Below are 8,190 nucleotides of genomic sequence, written 5' to 3' on the forward strand. Positions count from 1 at the left end.
TATCTACAAGACAGCAAGAAGTTAGAGCTGTCTGGAATTCAAATTAATTACTTCTAAAAACAATTTTGAAGGGAAGATAAAATATAAATTCACACCCTTCCCCAGTTGTAGAGTTCTTTGAGATATTAGATATTAAATCTAGCATCTCAAAACCATGCATCTGCTATTACACAGCAAAAGGACTTGATTTATTCCATGACCTTCTTTCTCATTCGCAACAGAGAGGGGTCTTATTTATATATCTAAATCACTTATATTCACAAATTTGATATCACCAAATCCATTGGAATTTCTTTTTTGTAGATAAGCAGCCATAATTCTTCTCACTTGGGATCCTCATAACAGAAATGCTTGGAAGTCACAACAGTGGAATACATAGACTTTCTTAAAACATACAGAGCCATAGCAAAGTATCATCTATTCCAACTTAACATTTTGTTTAAGGAAATAATGTTAGCTACTCGGGTAGAAAAACTACAGACATTTTCCTAACCATTCAGGAAAAACAATGGAGGATCTTAGTACTGAAAGACCAAAGTAATAACGATGGTTTTATATGGCAAGGGCAAACACTTTCAGCCAGAAATTACCTGAAATAAGACTCCTTGCAAGGAATCTAAAGCAAAAAAAGCAAAACAACAACAACAAAGTGTTACACAGCCAAAACACAAGCACAACAAAAAGGGTTTTTTGCAAATAACAAACTCCAGGAAAAAAATTAAGTCCATTAAATACTTTGAGAATAATACTATATTTTCTGAATCACATTAAAACAAACACATAAAAAACCTTCCACATTCAAACCACAAAACATCTATAGTAGGAAAACCCCACCATGCCAGGAACCTTGCCTTTAATTCCATGATTTGTGCTGAAGAGAGTCCAGAGTTCACTTGAACTCCCTAATACAGATTAAAAATTAAGCTGTCCTATTTATACTAATATTTTGAGTGTTTTCCTAAATCTCTTTCATATTCCATTTCCACACCCACCAAAACCAAGCAGAACAGTTGAGGTAAAATTGAGAAACATGGTAGGGGGATTAGTTTAGTTTTTGAGCAGCACACTTAAACTTCTAAGTTTCACTGCTGCAGGACATGTTATGAAATGCAAGGATCAATCAAATTCTATGAAGAAGATTGACTTGGAGGACTCTTATAATATGTTTAATCAAAACAACATCCTTACATGTGTCAGTTTTACTTCCACATAATGAGAAACTCAAGAGAAACACTGAACATTAGCGGGGACAAACTACAGCACAATATCTTGATGTAAACTCATTAAAATTATATTTGGAGACAAAAGAAGGAAGCAGAATTGTTATGCATATAGCTAGCAGTAAAACAATTACTCCAGTTGCATCCTTTAGAGGACTCTTAATCACATTATACTCTAGTGCCTAAATTCTTAAAGCATGGCTCGCCATGCTTTACATCTCTCACATGCATTGAGCATAAAAGCTATTGCACTGCAGATTAATTTTGGAATGCAGCTGACATCTAACCAATTAAGGGGCTTTTCACAACTACTGTCTGGTGGCATAAGAAGACATTCACCGTTAATAGCAAAGACATTACTTATTGCCACAGTAAAAGTGAAGAAAAAACATCATATTTTCCTTAATAATTTCTGGTTTTAATCTACTGACCTTAACATTGGTCACAGAAAAGCAAGAGCAAATATACATTCATTCACGTTTGCAGGTTGGAGAAAGCAAGGGACATGACGTGGACACTGCACCTCTGCACGGTCTCACATCCCTACATAACGCTTTAAAGGAGAACAAAAAAAAAAAAAGCTAATTAGAGACCTACCTACAGCTCTACCACGTCTATGCCTGGAGCCCTGCAGCCTTGCAGTGCTGTTGCACAGCCCAGCACAGGACTAGGGACCAGAAGTTTTTAGCACAGCGCATGTTATTTTCCAGCTCAGCCACTGCCTTCACTGCGTGACCTTGGGCAAGTCACTTCCCCCGCATCTGCGCTCCCCACCTGACAGTCGCCCCCTCCGCAGAGCACCGAGGATGAAAACCCGGTAATTATTCACCGCAAGTGACTCTGCGCCGGCGAAGCCGAAGCTGGAATAGAAGGGGGGGGAGGGGGTTGGGAGTGGGGGTTTCCTCACCTACAGGTGATAAAAATTTCCCTGACATTGATTCAGCCTCCCGCCCGGGGGACGATCTCCCTCCACACCTTCCCCGTTTCCCTACTGTACAGGTTAAACCGGAGGAGAAGCCGGCAGCTCCGGCTCGCCCGCCTCAAGCGCACGCAGCAGCCGGGCTGGCCGAGCCCTCCGGGCCTCCCGCCCCCACAGCCAGAACCCTCCCGGCGGCCCCAGCCCGGCTGCGCACGGAGGCGGCGTTACTTACAGCACCCGCCAGGCGGAAAACTCACAGGTGGCCCCGAGCCGCCGGCGATCAGCGGCTGAGAGGCGACCTCCACCCCGGGAAGCCGGTCGCCTCAGCACCCGCGCGGGAAGGGAGCAAACTGAGGTGGGGGCGCTGCGCTCCGCTCCCCGCCGCGGGGCCGCGCAGCTCCGGCCGCTGCTGTCGCCCTCCCTGCGCGGGGCCGGCTCCCTCCCGCCCTTCCTCCCGCCCGGCTCGCGCCGCCGGCCAATGCGGGCCGCGGCGAGGAGCCGGCTTTAACCATCTGTTGCGAGGCGCCTCCTCCAAGCGCTGCCGCCTCCCTTGCCGGGGGGCTCCCGCCCAAGCACCCCGCCGAGGAGGTGGGGAGCCAGCAGAAAGCTTTAGTTCCCCCCCCCCCCCCCGCAGGAGCTCTTTGCCCTTCGCGCCCTCAGGGGCCGCCGCCGTTACCCGCCTCCCCTCCCCCACTCGCCTCAGGATCGCCGCCCCCTCAGGACTGGCGCCCCTCACCTCAGCGCTCTCCTCTCCGCACCCTCCACCCCTTTCCCCCGCAGCACCCCTCAAATCCCTCCCTAGCGGGTGGGCGCCTTCCCGCAAGCTCCGCTGCCGCTGTGGGGTGATGGACGAGGAGCACGGCTGGGGGTGCCCTGAGAGCGCTGCGGCAGCACCCCAGACAGCCCCCCGTTAGGAGTGCCAGGTGGGGCAGCGAGGGTGTGCCTGAGGGGGGTGGGGGGAATCAATCAGGGAAAAAAGAGGTGCGTGTGGGGTCTAATCCTCCTCAGGTTTGTGGGGATAAAGTCCTGACCTGATAAAACTTCTGTACTTCTCGCTTCATAATTGGGGTTCGCTACGTGGGGTGTCAGGAGGCCGGTGGTGGTGTTGCACGGAGAAATGTGCCTCATCCTGCCTAAATGGGCATAAACCAGGGATAAAATCTGTTTTATGTTTAGACCTCTTTGATATCTCCAGTGCAGAAGCTGTTCCAGATGAGTCAGAAGTCTCTTTCACTATTTAATGGTTTTAAGTTTTAGCCTTTTGCGTTCCTAAATTGAAGGTTTTTCCATGAACATGAGGATAGTCTATGCACAGGGTCCCTTATTTTGGGTCCCTATCTCCACACCAGGTGGTAGTAGTTCAGATGTTTGCAGTACATGCATAAACTTCCCTGAAAACAGAGCCATAGTTCCTGTTTTACTTCTCTGTTTATATTAATAATTTACTTGTTACAGACCTCTCTGATCATGCTTTTTAATCAGGTCCCTACACTTTCAGTTGATTCTCCACAGAAAATCCAGGGATTGAGAAGCTAACTTTTCCAACAAGTTCCAGGGTAATATTTTTATGAAGGTGTGTCAAGAAAATGATGCAAGTTCTTTTCAACTTTCAAGAACTTGAAGTTAACAAAAACAACCTTGAGATGCATCTGTGGAAAGAAAAAATGTGCATTTGGTTGCATGTGTTAACACAAGTTCTAAAAGAATTTTTGTCAATTTTTTGAAACTGTCAGATTCTTATTTCTCACCAGAACAATGTCATTAAATTATGGGTTTAAAACCAGAGTATGGACCAGATATGATTTGCAGGACTTGCAGGATTTGAGATATATTATTATGCAGATTCTAAGGTTATCTTTTCTTATTGATGTGTATGTTGTCCATAGCTGGATAGTCTTGTAATTAAATCAATCACGTCCTTTTCTTTTATTCTAAAAGAATATGATGTGTGTAAATAAAGTCAACCACCTGTATTCCATACCAATGCTGTTATAAAATGGCTTGTAAATGGTACAATGTGTTACTCCAGATAGACGCTTTCAAAGATGGGATACATTTCTTACCCACTAGGAAGGCTTTATCTTTGCATTAAAGGACTTCAACACAGCTGAGATTTCTCTTATTATTACAAAAAAGTCTCAAAAATACTCAAATCGAAATTATTTGTATTTTTCTTATGAGACTCCAGATGCATGAAATTTTGCTCTCATGTATGCATGTGGAATGCCTATAAATCTGAAGGGAGAATTTGTCATTACAAGATATTTTTAAGGAATGGTTTCTATATAGTCATAATTACTAGAATGACAAATTACTCTTACAAAACTATTTTCAAGCCTAAGTTATTCCCATATATATTCTAAGCAAGGCTCATCATAATAATTTTGTGAGCTATTGTTTCCAACATTACTACAAGGTTTTGTCTTACTACTCAAAGAATGTTGTTTTTATGGGTTTTACTAATACGTAGAAATTCCATCTAACATCTTAAACCAATTGTCCTAGGTACCAAATATATACATAAAAAGATGCTCCTCACCTGAGTGCTTTGAATGCCATCACCATATATAGAAGTCAAACAAAGGATGATTGGAAATAGAACAATCCATAGGCAAACAACTGGCCTCTGAAACAGTGAAAACGTAAATAACTTGTTCAATTGTACGAGAAATCTTGGCAGAATCCAAAAGCATATGCAGGTAAGTGGTGTCTCAGTCCACTGCTGTAATAAACACTGCCGTTAAATAGAAAAAACCTATGCCTTAAGTCTCAAAATAATGTTTCTCTATGAAGTCTTCTATTTCACAAGCAAAATGATTACTGCAAAGACAGTTGCTTACCTTTTTTAAAATATGTATTCTTTCCCCTGGCTCATTACATTTTTTATGACTTATTTGTATAGATTAAAAATATGACAAATTCTGCATGCATACATCATCAGTATTGTGTATGTCATGAATGCGATTAGGGCAAGATTCAAATAGACCAGCAACATGCCATCAATTCAGGGGTTTTCTTCTGTATTTTTACTTGCTACTGTCTTGGTATGTGACCTTGGGCAATTGGTTGAACTTACCTGTGAATCATTCTTTCATCTGTGAGATCTGGGACAGTCATACTTGAAAAAGTGCACTTTATTAGTAGTAATATTTTGTGAATTTATTTATCTATAACAAATGAACTAGTAAATAACATCTTTGAATATAGACATCCAATCATTATCCATCATAACAGTATTTTCTTCTGCTCCATTCTAAGCAGCATATACCTGGCAGTCTATAGCGCTTAAAATGAGGTTTAAAAACTAGGCAGTACTTTTGTCAAATATTGTAGCAAACATCTTAAAATTATCAAAGATCCTATGTGAAAGTCTTTTAGAGAATAAGCCTATTTTTCTAATTGGTCAAGCAGGGAATTAACAGTGTGTGCAGAGGTAAAGCTGCCAGCAATTATAGTTCAGGAGACCAAAGACAGGGAGAATGAACAGTTTTCCACTGAGTTCACGATAAAGAGCACTGTATCCCTGAAAAGCTTTATGCTTTCTTCATGAAAAAAGATTGCAGTGCCTAATTATAAGAGTTCAATGAGCCTAGGGTCTGGAACCTCCAAGAAAACTATTCAAGAACTATTTTGGTGTGGTTTCCATGTGCAGCAGGTGTTCATCACTGCAATAAGCTCAGAAAACAACATCTCTTGCCATTCCCATACTACTTGTTTTCACTAAGAAATTTGGTTTTAGTGGGTGCTTTCAAGTCACTTCCAACAAGAGATTGTGTGTGCGTGTTACATATAGTTACCCCGTAACTTTCTTCCCACATCTTTTCTGTATGCAAAGTTGAGCAAAATGTGATCTATTAGGCTGATGCTTTCAGTAGAGTTAAAAATATTGATATGCATTAGCTGCAATAATCAAATTTTTTAAATCCCTAGTGTCTTAGAAGATCCATTAACCTTAATCAATCCAACACATCTGATTGTGCTTGCCAACTGCCCTTTTCCAAATAAAGATATATCAAGTTACATTAATAGCCTCAGTAATTAAATACTAGCGTGAACGCAAAAACAAACCCTAAGATCCAAATAGTGCAAACTTGGGCCACTGATTTAGTTGCAGATCTTGCAGCAGGCTATTCACTGAAGTGAACCAGCTAAAACCATGAGAGTGGAACTCGACATGTGAGTGCAAAGGCAAAGTTTGAATTTTAACTCCCTTTTTTTTCCATGTGAAATATGTTAAGTTCTCAGTGGAAGAAAAACCTCGGGATTGAATAAACTAATCAGAAACATACCTTAGAGCCTTAGTCATAAAGAAGTTGCTTTGTTATAAAGACAAAGCAGATTTGTGGGAATGTTGCCACGTTTTATAAACTGTCGAAAGCTGGGGGTTGTTTTATTTTGGTTATGTGCCAGTCATGACTCAGGAACTGTTATGAAAATGAATGTGCTATTTCAAATGTTGCAAGACTTAGCCTAGGTTTAGATAGTGTAGCATATTTACCTAAACAAACAAATTAATCTCAGAAACTGCAGAACTGAAACAAGTTGGAATGTCACTTAGGTGCTGACACTACTGAGAAAATAAAAACATGGATGGACAGTGCTAACTGCTGAAAATGCCGGTGGATGGTAAGTGAAATGTTATGTTCCTACCCCACAGGGCCATGTCTTCTGCTGGCAAACAACTGTTATCTGTTAGGGGTAGGGGAAAAAAGAAAAACAGCAATAGCAACAAAGGGTACAACAAGTACATAAGGAAATGGCTGTCTAAACTTCAGAAGATAAGACAGTTGTCTATTTGACTCCAAGATTAGTCTTTCTGTGTAAACACAGCTATCAAAACTGTGAGATTTTGTATGTTCTTTGATGACTGTGGTAACTGGTAACTGCAATCTCTTGTTTCCTATCCCCTTACTCAGAACACATTAAGAGAAATGGATTATAACTCCAGTGCTAACAGGGAAGTGTTCAGCAATAACAATCTGTAGCTTCTAGAGCACTTTTCTGTTTCAAAGGGCTTTGCAAACACTGATTAATTAACCTGTTCTGTGTTCAGTTCTGGGGAAGCATGCACTTCATGCTTCTAACATGAAGACTAAACACTTGAGCTTTGTTACAGCTTTTAAAGCCTCAACTGTGCTGTGGGGTAGGGTGAGTGAGCATGTGCAGAGGGGCAATACTGGAGTGATAGCTGCTCAAGGCATGCCGTTTGGGTAGCTACAAGGAACATGTTTAACAGGGGTTGTAAATCTTTTCCTTTCTTGAGTTGCCAGATGATACACAGAGGTAGAAAAAGCCTCATTATCTTTTTCCACAAGTTAGGTTTCCTCTTTGATGTGTTACACATAAAGGCAGGTTACTGTGCTGACACGAGGATCACAGTCATCGAGTTCCTTCTGCTACCTACACAAGCTCACAAATTACTTCTCTTTTCTGACTTTCCATGTGTGCAAAAGCAAAACTTATTGTATTGGTTTCTACATTTAACCTAAAATGGATTTAATTTTAGTCACAGTCCCTTTGTAATGTGGAGTTTCCTTTTTTAAGTCCATTTCATCAAGATACACCTGTCTGGATGCATTCACTTGCATTGACTGCCTTCACCTTACGTAAGAATGGGACTCTGGCTTTGCACCTTTAACAGCTTCTGTCTAAGAACACTGATCCTGCCTTTGTCAGCTAGTAGCCTGAGTGATCTGAATGATAGGTATTCAAAAGTTACCCTTTTAAGAGCCTGTTTACAACATCAGCTACTGGCAACTAAACCAATTTCTTAATTTGAAATGCATAGTGCACTCATTATGTACTTCAAGTATACATAGTTATAATGGAGCCCTGCCAATGATACTGTCTGAGCAATTGCATATATTGCATGTCTGCTTTGATACAGTAGTGAATCTGACACTAGACATTACAGAGCAGTTTTTTTCAGGGTTTGGGTGGAAGACAGGGCCTGAGACACCTTAGCTAGACTATAGAAGATTTTTTTTTTTTTCCCTGATCTCCAGTATGTTGAGGAAAAGTATCGTAAGGAGGAGGAATACATGAAGTCAT

At 41.5% G+C, this 8,190-nt stretch overlaps 1 protein-coding gene across 1 annotated transcript in view; it reads right to left on the reverse strand.

The window, feature by feature from the left end:
- SULF2 (sulfatase 2) overlaps positions 1 to 2,563 on the reverse strand; it is a 166,184-nt gene extending 163,621 nt beyond the window's left edge. Inside the window, exon 1 of the mRNA XM_075018877.1 lies at positions 2,372 to 2,563. The gene's annotated coding sequence lies outside the window, so the exon portion shown is untranslated. The remainder of the gene's footprint in view (positions 1 to 2,371) is intronic.
- Positions 2,564 to 8,190: the final 5,627 nt, after the last annotated feature.

This window comes from Buteo buteo, chromosome 2 (genome assembly GCF_964188355.1).
Source record: "Buteo buteo chromosome 2, bButBut1.hap1.1, whole genome shotgun sequence".
NCBI classification, from domain to species: Eukaryota; Metazoa; Chordata; class Aves; order Accipitriformes; family Accipitridae; genus Buteo; species Buteo buteo.